The 15,227-nt window shown below is 38.3% G+C and overlaps 2 pseudogenes; both read left to right on the forward strand.

The window, feature by feature from the left end:
• Window positions 1-13,934: 13,934 nt before the first annotated feature.
• Window positions 13,935-14,512, forward strand: LOC102866344 (annotated as a pseudogene).
• Window positions 14,451-15,020, forward strand: LOC102875133 (annotated as a pseudogene).
• The last annotated feature ends 207 nt before the right edge of the window (window positions 15,021-15,227 follow it).

Here is a 15,227-nt window from a genome sequence, read left to right on the forward strand (position 1 = left end):
CCAGAGGAGTTGTGGGAGGATATCAAGGGTATCATCCAGGAAGAGTGCAAATGGTTATTGCAAAGACAGAAGAGGAAGAAAAGACCAAAATGGATGTCAGAGGAGACACTGAGGAAAAAAGTCTAGAGAGTGGAATATTGTAATATCTAAAGATGACAATAACCCTATCACCCTTTACATGCATTTTATTTTGGTGAAATGTGACCTTGACACCTCTGTTTCAAAATATTGTCTAGTTTCATACTCCTTGGATTTAGACAATCTTCATGATTGCTCAAATTTGATAGTGGTATTAACAGGTCTTCCTTGTATACATATGGATATTATCTTGTCATTCACAATATTGTATTTCAAGATGGATTTAGAAATGGCCTTTTCAAATATGAAAGCAACCCCATTTTTTCCTCACCTTTTCATCTCTAGTATTGTAGATCATATGATTGTATAATTCAAAATGTACCATGCCAATCCATCTCATTTTACTATTACCTAATATGTTAGTATGTATATGTTCCATTTTTTTCTTAACAATGTCTAGTTTTTCTACATTCATTCTTCTCACCTTCCATGCATCAAATTTGAATGCTCAGCCTCAGTTGCCATATCTGTTAGTCTGCTTGAAATGTGCTCTGCTGTACATAGGGTTTTCGAAGACCAAGGAGTCCTCAGAACAGAGCAAGCAAACATCATGTGGTTCAAACTCAGGAAAGGAGTGTATTGGGGATGCATCTTATCTCCCGACCTTTTCAACTATATACAGAACAGATCATTCCAGAAGCAGGGCTTTATGAGGAGGAATGTGGAATCACGATTGGAGGTAGACTCATCAACAATCTACATTAAGCCGATGACACACCTTGCTTACTGGAACTGAAGAAGACTTGAAACACTTGCTCCTGAAGGTCAAGGTCTTCAATATGGATTGAAGCTTAACATTGAAGACAGATCCTTACCACTGCATCAATCAGCAGCATCATGATATATGATTAAGCAATTGAGGTTGTTAACAATTACAGCTTGATTGGCTCCATAATCAACACAACATGAGCAATCAGGAAATCAAAAGATGACTTGTATTGGGAAAATATGCAGTCAAGTACCTTTCCAGAGTATTGAAAAGCAACAGCCTTAGTGTAGAGACTAAGGTGCACCTAATACAGGCCATGGTCATTACAATTACTTGCTATGCATGAGAGAACTGGACAATGACTAAGGATGACAGAAAAATTGATGTCTTCTAATTGTGGTGCTGGAATATATAATGAATACACCATAAACTGTCAAGAAAACAAATAGGCCTGTCTTGGAGAGGGTGAAACCAAGTTGCTGCTTGGAGCTAGGATTTTGAAGCTTTGTCTCACATACTTTGGGCATGTGGCCAGGAGAGACCGACCCTTGGAGAAGGATATCATGTTTGGAAGGGTGGAGGGACAGTGCAGGAGAGGGAGACCCCAGATGAGATGGATTGGTACAGTGACTGGGGCAGTGGGGGTTGGTGTAACAGAATTAGTGAGACTGGCTCAGGGCAGGACAGAGCTACTGTACTTTGGGTCACTATAAGTCACAGGCTACTTGACAGGACATAACGATAACAAGAACATGGTTGCTTGTCCATAGCTTATAAAAGTGCATAATTAATGGTCAATGAATCCTGTAGAATGGTTGTTCTGGGAATAGAGAAACTTCTCTGAATCCTTTGGATCTCATTAATGGAGATGTTCAAAGCAGTAAGTGAAAGTCAGTTGAAGTCTGAAAGTTACAAATCAAATACTAGTTAGAGAAATGTTGCTGTGTACCATCAAGTCAGAACCAATTAATTGTTGACTCTCCAGTAGGTTTTCAGAGACAACTAATCACATAAGGGAGATTTTCTGTCTTTCTGGAAGATTTAAACTGCATCCCTTTCAGTTGGCAACACAACTCCTTACCACTAAGCCACCAGAAATCCAGTTAGAGAATAGTTATAGTAAATATGTTAGAGAATATTCATAGGAAATATGTTTTATTTACATTTTGTTTTGATTGTTGTTTTATGACTAATAATTTTTTATGCTTATTTTGTTTTATTTCTAAGTAGAAGTCAGTTCTTGATCAAGGCATTTGGCTTGTATTGGAGAAAGTACTAAATATCACATGGACTGCCAAAAAACAAACAAGTGTATCCTAGAGAAAGAGCAACCAGGATTCTCCATAGAGATAAGGATAGTGACATTCCTTTTTATATACTTTGAGTATGTTGTCAAGAGAAATAAGTCCTTCAAAAAGAAACCATTCTGGGAGAGATAGAAGGTAAGAGAAAAAGAAGAATACTCTCAGTGAGAGACCAGCACAGTGACTATAACAATGGGTTCTAGAATGTTGGAGATAATGACGAGGATGGCATAGAATAGGGCAAGATTCCAGTCTGTGGTTAATTGTGGTACTATGAATAATGATCAACTCAGCATCATCAAACAACAACAGAAGATTATAATATTATCTTAGAATAATACTTAGTATAATACCAGATTTTCCTGGTAGGCTGACTACTACCTGGGTATATTGAACAATGACAGAGAAAAGTTGTGATTAATAATGTATTCACAGCATCATGAAAGCAATTCTTTTGGAAGTTTAAAAGCAAAATCTTTGATCCTAATTTGTTATTGTTGTGTGCCATACATCAGAACAGATTAATATCTGCCCTGCAATTTGGTTTTAGAAACTAAATTCATATGAGAGGAGATTACCATCTTTCTTTTGTGGAGCAACTGGTGGATTCAAACCTCTTGACTTTGAGTTGGAAGCACTGTAATTGTGAATAGATTTCAGGAAAAAAATCCTGTAAATTCTGTCCACTACCAACGCGTCTTCTGTGAGTTTTCCACTGCATCAGTGAGCTGTCAGGTAAGAAACATAAGAGTGTTTGGAATTCCATTCATGATCAAAGTTTGCTGTCCATTTACATCAAAAGAAAGTGCAAGAAGCTTTTCCAGCAAACATACAAGTTCTGAGAAGGTTTTGTGTGTTATTTCTAGCAGTGGAATGGCTGGATCATACCAAGTCTCTATGTTCAGCTTTTTGAGAAAATGCCAAATTGTCACCCCGAGTGGTTGTACCATTTTACAATCCCACCAAAAAAAGTATAAAAGTGCCTATCTCTCCACATCCACTGCAACATTTATTTCTTGCTGTCCTGTTAAACTTTGCCACTGCAATTAGGGTGAGATGATTTTATGTGGTTTTATTTTATATCTCTCTTATTGCCAATGATTTTGAGTATTTCTTTGTGTGTCTGTTTGTCATCTGAATGTCTTCTTTGTGAAAGGTCTTTCCATGTCTTTTGCCTATTTTGTAAGTGGGTTATCAGTCTTTTTCTTGTGGAGGCCATGTAGGGTTCTGTAAAATTTCTCTGAGACTCTTGTCTGAGATGACTTTGCCTGATGATTTTTCCCAATCAGTAGGTTTTCTTTTCACCCTGTTGGGCAAAGGTATTGATGCACACAGGGATTTAATCTTTAGAAGGTACCATCCATTGATGTTATCTTCACCTGATTTTACATCTTCTTACGTTTTTATTTAATTCATGTACTTATTCATAGTGTCTACTTTTTCATGGCCACTGTTTATTACTTATTTCTATGCATAATTTAGTTCCTTCAAAATCCTTAGCCTTTAATGAAGAGCCATTACCAATTTTCATACCACTTTATCAGTTAATAGTTAAAGACTGAATGCCATTTTCTCTGCTGGCCATTTTCTTGTTACTTTGTACAATGGAGGCAGTGGTTATAGAAGGTCAGAATCATAAACAGCTTTCCAGAACTCTAGTATTTTACTCACTGTTATGAATTATCATATGCTGTTGTTGTTGTTATTATGTGTTGTTGAGTTGTCTTTGACTCATAGTCTCCCTATTCACAACAACCCTATCCTGAGACAACCTCACTGTCTCCTATCCACCTACATACCTACATTCATTACCTTAGTTGCTGTGTCAATCCATCTCATCCATTTCTTTCTCTCCTGAACTATCAATTTCATCCATGTTTTTTTTCTTCTGCCCTATCCCTCCACTCTTTCAAGCATGATGTCCTTCTCCAAGGACTGGACTGGTCTCTTCTGGAAACATGCTCAAAGTATGTGAGTCAGAACTTCAAAATCTTTACCTCCAAGGAAACTTGTTTTCACCCTCTCCATGACAGAACTATTTGTTTTCTTCAGCAATCTGTGGTATATGTCCAATACTCTTTGCTAGCACTATAACTCAAAGGGATCGATTCTTCTTCAGTCATCCTTAGTCATTGTCCAGCCCTCTGATGCATAGCAAGTAATTGAGAAGACCATGGCTTGGATCAGGCAAATCATTACTGAGAACCTACTAAGTGGAAGGTTAAAGCAGAAAGGAAGAAAGACCCTTATTTAGTACAATTCTGAAAACTTTCTTTTGCTTTATTATTTGGATGTTCTAACATAGAAATCCTGCATGATGTAGGATTTGTGAATATAAAGAGTTTGTTGAAGTCAATAAATATTTACTATCTTATACAGTGTGTGTTATAATTATATTTAATATTGTGAGTTCTTTTGTGCATGTTTCTTCATGATTAACAGTATTTTCAGGCAAATAAAATAAATTACCTTTGGAGAAAGAATAAAAGTTTGAATACTCTTCATATCAAAAAATATTCTGTTTTAGTTATTGGTCTATTTATTACAAATCGTGTGTTTGAAAGAATCAGGCCACAGCAGGGTAAGTTGACATGCTTTCATTTTCCTCCCCTGTGGTATATCAGGTATAAGAAAATGAAGGACAGCTTCAACACATCCATGCTGTCATTACTGACGAATTCAATACCATCTGGAGTGCTAGCTCTGATAGTTACTTTCTAAGACTGGCTAACCAAAGTCATTTTATACATCTGGAGAGAGCTCTAGGAAGAAATAACTGATTGAAAATTTGTGAGTGGTATATTATGTGAATTCTTTTTAGAGAGGGCTGAGGAGGATTCCAGTTTAATCTATTTTCTCCAGTCTTTTTTATTTAATATCATAAGAATATGGCATGTATCCTAGACACATTTTTCCTGCTGCTAAGTATATTTAGACACCAAATCTGTTATATGGTAAATACTAAATTTAAGAAGATGAACACAAAATAGCCTAAATAAAGTGATGCTGCTGTTGTTGTTGTATACCATAGAGTCAGAATGGACCCACAGCAGGTTTTCAGAGGCACTTAATCACTCGGGGGGAGATTGTCCATCCTTCTCCAGCGAAAGGTGATACTAGGGAACTCTGAAGAATGTTGGTGACTAAGTAGTAAAGAGTTGTGCTGCTAACCCAAAAACATGCAGTTCGTATCTGTCAGCTGGTCCACAAGATAAAAATGGACAATCTCCTCCCATGTGATTTTCTGCCTCTGAAAACTCACCAGAATGCCAGGTATGGGTTGGTTCTGACTCAACTGTACTTTAACAGTAACAACAACAGGGGACTCTGGTGGCCTAGTTGTAAGGGCTTAACCAAAGTTCTGATCCACCAGCTGCTCCATGGGACAAAGGTAAGAAATCACCCTCTGTAAGTTACTACCTCTGAAAACCTTCTGAAGATCAACTAGGAGTCAGATCCAACTTGACAGCACACAACAGTAAGAAATAAGTCTTTATAAAACATAGGAACTAGACTAATGTGCTGTAAGAATTTTTTCCATAGAGATCTCTATAAACAAGAAACACTGGTAGTGCAATGATTAAGCACTTGACTGCTAACTTAAATTGGTTAGAACCCATCATTCACTCTGCAGGAGTCACTCTGTAAGTCACTGGACTCCCATAAAGCTTAAAAAAAAAAGCTTACACCAGAAACTCTATGAACTTGGATAAAAGATGAAAGTTTTGCATTCAAGACTTTCATTCATAGAGTGGCTATTAGTCGTCTATGACTCTACGGCACTTAACAACGACTATATCATTGCTTCATAGCCAAAAGCTGGAAGCATGAAGGTTTAACAGTCTACCTCATTGCAGGATGTCTTGGATGTCAGGACTGCAGAAGTGGACTCACTCATATCAGAGTTGGTGAGGATGGCACAGGAAAGGCCAGGTTGAGATCTGTTGTTCATAGGGTTGCTATGAATCATACTAAATGGTATCTAAAAATGACAACAACAACTGTGTCACTGTGAGTTGGAAGCAACACAATGAAAATTTTCTTTTACACTAAATGTCTAATGTATTTTCATTAAACCCAATTAAAATCCTTGGAGCTGGTATTATTTTCTTCTACTCAAAAACGATTACCTTCATATGAAGAACTGAAACTCTTGAGTGCATTTGCACAATTTAAATGCTAGTAAGTAAAATAACCAAGATTCAAATTTGAATTGAATTAAAATTCAAGTTTAACATCTCAAAGGCTTTTCATTGTTATTCTACACTAGTTTGTTTATATGCATGTTTTAAAGTAATTCAGTTTATTTGTGTGTATATATGAAATACCCTAGGTGAGATGAAGTATGTTAGTAGAAACAAGACTTATTAAAACAAATCTAAATAATGTCAGATTGGAATTACCCGAATTAAAGAGTAACTGAGGAGAAAGAATTAAAGGTGAAAAGGTGCATAGCCTATTACCAATAGAGTACCACTGAAGACGCTGAAGTTAAAATATTGCATGGAAATGTTTATTTTCTAAATTTCAGAGTGGGAGTGTATGCAAACTAAAATATATCAATAGGTTATAGAAATATAAAGCCTGAATTTAGACTGTGGCTCTGGTAATGGAGAAGCTAGGAGAAATATTAAAGAGGTACCATTTACATGACTTACTCTCTAACTTATTATTTTTTAAATATCTATTATCTTTTAAATTATTATATTGTTTATTAATTCAATTTTTATTATGTATATTTCTCCCTCACTATCCTTCATTGACATTACATTTCATACTCCCATTCCCATATGCTTTGTTTTATAAAATGAATCCTTGTTGGACTGTGCCCACCATTACCTAGTCTTTTCAGGTCCCTGCCAGATCTTTCCCATTTCTTTTAACCTCTCCCTCCACCCACCAAATTGTACGACCCTGTGATTTTCCCGCTACCCATCCTCACCCCTTTCCTCAAACCTCTTCCTCCCTTGCATCCTCATACAAGATTTACTTCCTATATTTACAATAATGGTCTTATGCAGTATTTGTTCTTATGAGACTGAGTTTGTTCACTCAGCATAATGCTCTTCAGTCTCTTCCAGGTTTTGTAGTATTTTTTTAAATTATTACTCCTGGGTGCTGCATCGTATTCCATCATGTGAATGTACCATAATTTCTCAATCCATTCGGTTGTGTTTGGACATTTGGGCTGTTTCCACATTCTTGTGATTGCAAATTTTGCTGCTATAAACATTGGTGTACAAATCTACACTTTTTGTCTCAGTTCTAATTTCTTTGGGGTATATTCCTAGCAGTGAAATAACTTGGTCATATGGAGTTTCTATGTTCAGATTTTTGAGAAAACCCTAAACTGCTTCCAGAGTGGTTGTGTCATTTTACAATCCCATCAAGAGAATATGAGAATTTCAATCTCTCCACATTCTATGAAACATTTATTGTTTACTGTTTTTTTAAACTTTGCCACTGCTACTAGAGTGAGATAGTATGTGGTTTTGATCTGCATCTCTCTTACTGTTAATGATTTTGAGCATTTCTTCATGTGTATGTTGGCCATCTGAACATCTTCCTCTGTAAAAGTCTTTGTCCATTTTGTAATTATTGGATTATCAGTCTTTCTCTTCTGAAGGCCCAGTAATATTGTATAAACTTTTTAATGAAACTTTTGCCAGAGATGGTATTGCTAAATCATTTTCCCCCAATCAGTAGGTTTTCTTTTCATCATATAGGGAGATTTTTTTGATGCACACAGGGATATAATCTTTAGGAGGTCACATTAATCAATTTCATACTCTACAGGCTGTGTATGTATTTGTCAGCCTCTTTATATCACAGACTAGGCCTTCTAAGCTTGGTACCTGTTTGCTTTTATGAGCTTTATGGTTGTGGTATTTACCCTTAGATGTCTGATCCACCTTGTGTTGATTATTATGTAGTGTGTGAGATGTGGATACTCTTTCACCTTTCTGTAGGTAGCAGTCCAGTTTTGCCAGCATCATTTGTTGAAGAGGTTCTCATTTTGCCATTTTATAGATTTTATTTCCTTGTCAAATATTAGTTGGCCATTGATATATCCATTTCTGGTTTTCAATTTTGTTTCATTGACCTATGTGACTGTCATTGTAACATGTACCATGCTATTTTTGTTATTACCACTGTGTAGTAGGATTTGAGGTCAGGTAAATCCCTCCCACTTCAAAACTAAGTGTGTATTTTGTGTCTCTTTTCTTTCCAATTAAACTTGACAATTGCTTTTTTGATCTCCTTGAAAAATGAATTTGGTATCTATATTGGGATTGCATTGAACTTGCAGATTAATTTTGGTAGGATCATCATTTTCACTTTTTCACTATACTGAGTCTTTCTACTCGTGAACAGGGAACATTTTTTTGATTTATTTAGGTGTTTTATTGTTTCTCATAGAAGTATTCTGTAGTTTTCTTTGTAAAGGTCTTTTGTATCTCTAGTTAGTTTCATTTCCAAGTATCTCAATTTGTGGTTGGCTATTGTAAATGGCATTTCTTTGTTTCCTTCTCTCAGTACTCTTTATTATACTATAGATCTTACCATCCTATTGAATTGAATCACTAGCTTTACCAGTTTTTTGTTGAGGCTTTTTGTTTTATATGTACATTACCATATAATCTGCATGCAGCAACAGTTTAACCATCTCTTTGTCAGTCTAGATTCTTAAATTTTCTTCTCCTGTCATATCTCCCTAGCAAGTTCTTCCAATACAATATTGAATAGAAATTGTGACAGTTTGTATCATTTTCTGGTCCCTCTTCATAAGAAAAATACTTTTAGTCTTACTTCATTGATACTCTCTAAATTATTAAGGAGTAATGATGTGACTTTGAGGACTAAGGTACACCTGATTCAGGCCATGGACTTTTTAATCATTTGCTTTGTTGCTGAGAGCTAGACAATAAATAATGATGGCAGAATATTTCATGTCTTTTACCTGAAGTGTTGGAGAAGAGTATTGAATATCCCTAGGACTAACAAGAGACCAAACATACAAGTCTTGGAAAAGGTTCTACCATCTGCATTATGCAGTTTGTTAATGAAAAGTGACTAAAACTGTACATCGATAGAGAACTGTCAGAGATTCAGTCTGGATTTAGAAGAGGCTGTGGCACCAGGGATATCACTGCTGATGTCAGAATGATCTTGGCTGAAAACATGGAATACCAGAAAATTGTCTTCAAACACTTTATTGAATATGCAAAGGAATTTGACTATGTGGATTGCAATAAATTTTGCATAACATTAAGAAGAATGTGAATCTCAAAATACTAAATTGTGCTCACATAAAATCTATACCTAGACCAGAAAACGGTTGTCCACATGGAGCAAGGGAACAACTACATGGTTCAAGATCAAAAAAGGTGTGCATCAGAGCTGTATCCTCTCCTTACAACTTTTATTTTCTATGCACAACACATCATTTGATAAGATGGACTTTATGATGAAGAGTGTGGCATCAGGATTGGAGGAAGTCTCATCAACATTAAATGATTGTTGTTGTTAAGTGCCATTGAGTCACAGGCAACTCATAGTGACCCTATGAAGGAGAGTCCTCGACGCTTGGGTGCCTTTCATCCTCTCTCCAGGTTCATAGGGTTTCCAGAGGCAAGCTATTATGGAATTGGATGCCACTCCTCCTTCCACGCTTGTTTAATCGGGGAGCTCCACCCTAGTCTCTGTCTGCATTGGGTAGCCAACCATTAACGCATTTGACACATCCGTGTCACAGTGTTCAGCATCACAGCAACCGCAAGTGACCGCGGGACGGCAACTTGTACACCAGGGCTATGCGACCTAGAGGAATGTCTGAACAAAAACAATGAAAGACTGGCCAGAATTTCTTTTTCTGTTCTTTAATTTTAGCCAATGGGAAGTTAGATGTGATATGTGAGGCATCTTGAAAATGGACTCTGCAGTTCCACTTTTGCATTTGCTCCTCTGCTTCCCCCAAGAACAGTAGCCTGATGGAGGGTGGCAAGAGATGTATAGAGTTCTGGTGGCCTAGTGGCAAGAAGCTGCACTGCAATCCTGAAAGTGCATGGTTAGAATACACCAGATGCTTTGCTGTAGAAGGAGGGGCAATCTCCTCCTGTGCTAGTTGGATCTGGTTTTATGGCACACAACATGCGGGGGGGGAGGGAAAAAAAGAGAAAGAGAGAGAGGTATGAAGTTAACCCAAGTTCTCTAGACAACTAATTGATCACATATATAAGTCAGGTATATAAGTTCCCAACTAACTGATCCGCAAAGTTGCAGGTGAACTCATTTGTGAGACTAGAAAAATTGCTTATCTGTGACCAGCTGAAGTTATCAAATGACCTTATATAAATAGCTACTTCTGCTGGGCAGTGAAATCTTCTGCTCATTGGTTTCACAACATTAATGTGGTAACAAATACTATTCTCAGAATACTGTTCATTCTCATAATATAAAACCATGCCATGATTTTTATCATTATGCAATAGGTACAGGTCTAATTCCTTTTACAAATGTATTATATTTTCCAGATGTCTAAGGACTTAAAAGATCCTCTTATACATTTGTATTGTGTACCAGATATTTTCAAGCACTAAAAGAATTGTAAAATATGAATTTTAAATCTTGATTGTGTGATGTTAAGTTGGAACAGACTCATAGCTGACCCTGCAATGGCTGTACATTTCACAGAAGGAAATTTCCTATCTTTCTCCCACAGAGCAGCTGATGGATTTAAACTGTCTATTGTTGGCTTGGTAATGCAATGCCTTACTAACTAGATAACCAAAGCTCCATTTTAAGTCACTAGAAAAGATAATATCTAAATCTAACGGTTAAGTCGAATCCAAAGGAACCAAAATTTGACCTTGAAACTAAAAATTGTCTCAGTAACAGATTTGAGGTCTTGAGCACTAAAACCCAAAGAATAGATGAGCTGTGGGTGGATATCAAGAATATCATCCATGAAAAATGCAACAGGTTATTACAAAGACAGAGGAGGAAGAAAAGACTGAAGTGGGTGTCAGAAAAGACTCTAAATATTGCACTAGAGCACTGAGAAGCCAAAGCAAAGAGAAGAAAGTAGGACGTTAAGGAGCTGAACAGAAGATTTCAATGGTAAATTCAGGAAAGCAAAACAAAATATTATCATGAAATAGGCAAAGAACTGGAGTCAGAAAATCAAAAGAGCTGAACTCACTCAGAGTTTCTTAAGCTGAAGGAACTAAAGAACAAATTCAAGCCTTGAGTTGCAATACTTACGGATGCTATGGAAAGAAAATGGAATGATCCAGGAAGTATTAAAAGAAGATAGAAGGAGTATACAGAGTCACTGTACCAAAAAGAACACATAAGAATCTAATAAAACTACATATGATTAAGATATAATGGTGATGAAGGAAGATGTTTAGGCTACTATAAATGTATTGGCAATAAACAAGGCACCAGGAATTGATGGAATCCCAGTTGACATATTTCAACAAACAGATATGGCCCTGGACATGTTCCCCAGGTTGTGCCAAGAAATCAGGAGGACAATTACCTGGCCAACTGAATGGAAGACATCCATATTTGTTCCCATTCCAGAAAAAGGTTAGGTGACACTCTATGGAAATTATAAAACAATATCACTAATATCACATACTAGCAAAATGCTGCTAAAGAGAGGGAATTGCCAGAAATAGAAGCTGAGTTTTAAAAAAAGCCATGACATTAATGATATTATTGCCAAAGCCAGGTGGACCTTGGCCAAAAGCAGAGTACCACAGAAATGTCTATTTGGGTTTCATTGTGTGGATCAAAACAAATTGTGATTAAGCAGGACTACTATAACACTTGATTGTGCTCACGTAAAACCTATACTTGGACCAGGAAACAGTCCTAAAAACAGAGCAAGGAAACCCTGTATGGTTCAAAATCAGGAAAGGTATGTGTCAGGGATGCATCCTGTCTCCATACCTTTTCAATCTATATGCAGAACAGATCATTCAGGAGGCTGACCTTTATAAGGAGGAACGTGGTATTATGATTAGAGGAAGATTCATCAACAAGCTGCAATACACAGATGACACAAAGTCAAGGATTATAGTCTTCAATACAGATTGAAGCTCAACATCAAGAAGACTAAGTTTCTTACCACTGGACCAAATGGTGACACCATGATGGATTGAGAAGAAATTTAGGTTATTAACTATTTCAGCTTGTTCAGGTCTTTTTACCAGCAGTCAAGAAATCAAAAGACAATTTTATAACCGTGGCATTATGCAGTATTTGTCTTTTTATAATTGAAATAGTTCACTCAGTAACTCCAGGGTCACCAATTTTGTATATTTCAGGAGTTCCTTGCTTTTCGGTGCTGCATAGTATTCCATTGTGTGACTATACCACAGTTTTTCTATTGATTCATTTGTTGATGGGCACTTTGGTTGTTTCTATCTCTTTGCTATTATGAACAATGCAGCAATGTACATGAGTGTGCATATATTTGCTTGAGTGGTGGTTTTGATTTCTTTAGGGTATATTCCCAGTGGTGAAACTGCAAGGTCAAATGGTATTTCTATTTCCAAGTTTTTGAGAAATTGCCATACTGTCTTCCAGAGTGGTTGCACCATTTTACATTCCCACCAACAGTGAATAAGAGTTCCAGTTTCTCCACAACTTCACCAGCATTTGTTGAATGTTGCTGTTGTTATTGGGGTGAGATGGTATCTCATAGTTGTTTTGATTTGCATCTCTCTTAGAGCTGGGGGTCAGGACGATTGTACAATGAAAGAATTTTTTTCTTTTTTCAAAGAGAAAAGCAAACTGGGGATGATGGGCAGGGAGGAAAATGTGCAACAATGAATGAATGGAAATCCAAGTTCTACATAATCTTTGATTTAAATCTAAAAAAAAATCAAAAGACTAATTGCATTGGTGTATTCTGCTGTCAGAGACCTTGTCAAAGTCTTAAAGAATAATAATAAAATTAGTCTATAGATTAAGGTGTGTCTGATTCAGGCAATGGTCTTCACAGTTACTTTAAGTGTATGAAAGAGTTGAACAATGACTAAGGATGACAGGAAGAATCAATGCCTTTGAATTGTTCTGGTGATGATTATTGAACATACCATGGACCACCAAGAAAACAAACAGATCTGTCCTCAAGAGGTTGAAACCAAGTTTCCTCTTGGAAGCAGGGATCTTGAAGCTTTGTCTCATATAATTTGGACACATGGCCAGGAGAGACCAGTCCTTGGAGAAGGACATCATGCTTGGAAGGGTGGAGGGACAGCACAGGAGAGGAAGACCCTGGATAAGATGGATTGATACAGTCATTGGGGTCATGGGGTAGATGTGTTAGTGACAGTGAGATTGTCTCAGGATAGGTCAAAGTTCAGAGCTGTTGTACACAAGGTAGCCATGAGTTGCAGATGACTAGATGGCACCTGACAACAAAGAAAAAATCATTTAAAAATTCCACACGTCATTGAGTCAATTCTGGCCTATGTCAATCCCATGTCAACCAAAATAGAATTATTCCACATGGTTTTCTTGGCTGGGACCATCAGGAAGTAAACCATCAGGTCTTTCTTCCATTGTGCCTTTGGGTAGGTTGTTACTCTTAACCTTCTAATTGTAACTGAAAACTTAAGTATAATTAACATTGAAACTGTGTTTCATTGACTATGCAAAGGCATTTGACTGGGTGGATCACAACAAACTGTGGTAAACATTAAGAAAGGGAATCCCTCCAGAACCTTCTGTCCTGAGGCCCCCGGCTTGGGGTGCCTTCCTTCTCCATGGCAGGATCCCTGACGGCCAACTTTGCCTTTTCGCCCCCACCAGGAGTGGTGATGAAGGGCCAGGAGGGCCTGGGCCAGACTCAGGCTGGGCTGACCCCCGAGCCTGGCTGAGCTTCCAGGGTGCCTCAGGCGGGCGAGGAATTGGACCAGGTACTGAGTTCTGGGGCATTCCTGTGTGCCCCCTGCCCTACGATTTCTATGGAGGCATGGCATACTGTGGACCTCAGGTTGGCTTGGGGCCTTTGGTTCAGGTGGGCTCAGGGCTCAAGGTGGCATGAGACTCCGCGTGCGGAGGGTGAGTCTGGCGCTGGAGTGGAGAGCAGCTCCGAGAGGGCCTCCCGCGAACCCAATGCTGCTCCGTCTTCTGCCAAAGTGGACAAGGAAAAGCCGAATGAGGTAGAAAACGAGGACATCAAAAGTCGGCAGAAAGATCTGGAGCAATTTGCTAAACTCCTAAAGCAAAAGAGGATCACCCTGGGGTATACCCAAGTTGATGTGGGGCTCACTCTGGGAGTTCTATTTGGGAAGGTGTTTGGCCAAACCACCATCTGTTGCTTCGAGGCTCTGCAGCTTAGTTTCAAGAATATGTGTAAGCTGCAGCCCCTGCTATAGAAGGGGGTTGAGCAGGCAGAAAACAATGAAAACCTCCAGGAGATATGCAAAACGGAGACCCTTCTGCAGCAGGCCTGACAGAGAAAGCGAACAAGCATTGAGACCTGAGTGAGACGCAGCTTGGAGAGCCTGTTCCTACAGTGTCCCAAACCCACCCTGCAGCAGATCAACCACATCGCCCAGCAGCTCTGCCTTGAGAAGGATGTGGTCCGCCTGTCGTTCTGTAACTAGCGCCAGAAGGGCAAATGATCTGGTGGTGACTACTCCCAATGAGAGGATTTTGAGCCTGCTGTCTCTCCTTTCCCAAGATGACCGGTGCCTTTTCCTTTGGCACGAGGGCCCCATTTTGGTGGCCCAGGCTATGGAGGCTCTCACTTTACTACTCTGTACTCCCTGGTCCCTTTCCCTGAGGTGGAAGCCTTCCCCCCTCTCCAGGTCTCTCCTGTGAGCTCTCCCATGCATTCCAACTGAGTGAAGTGCCTATCCTTCCTAGGAATGGGTGGAAGAGGAAAGGAGAAAATTTGGAAATAGCCATGGTATTTGTTCTAGGGCTTCTTGGTTTAAGTTCCTCACTCACTAAGGAAGGAAGAAATTGGGGGAAACACCTGAAATAGGATAGATTTGGGGTAGAGTTCAGTGATGCTGATAATTAATCCCCCTTCTTCTTAACTAAAAGAA

Source organism: Elephantulus edwardii, unplaced genomic scaffold (assembly GCF_000299155.1).
Source record: "Elephantulus edwardii isolate Elephantulus edwardi_28Jun2011 unplaced genomic scaffold, EleEdw1.0 scaffold00084, whole genome shotgun sequence".
In the NCBI taxonomy this organism is placed as follows: domain Eukaryota; kingdom Metazoa; phylum Chordata; class Mammalia; order Macroscelidea; family Macroscelididae; genus Elephantulus; species Elephantulus edwardii.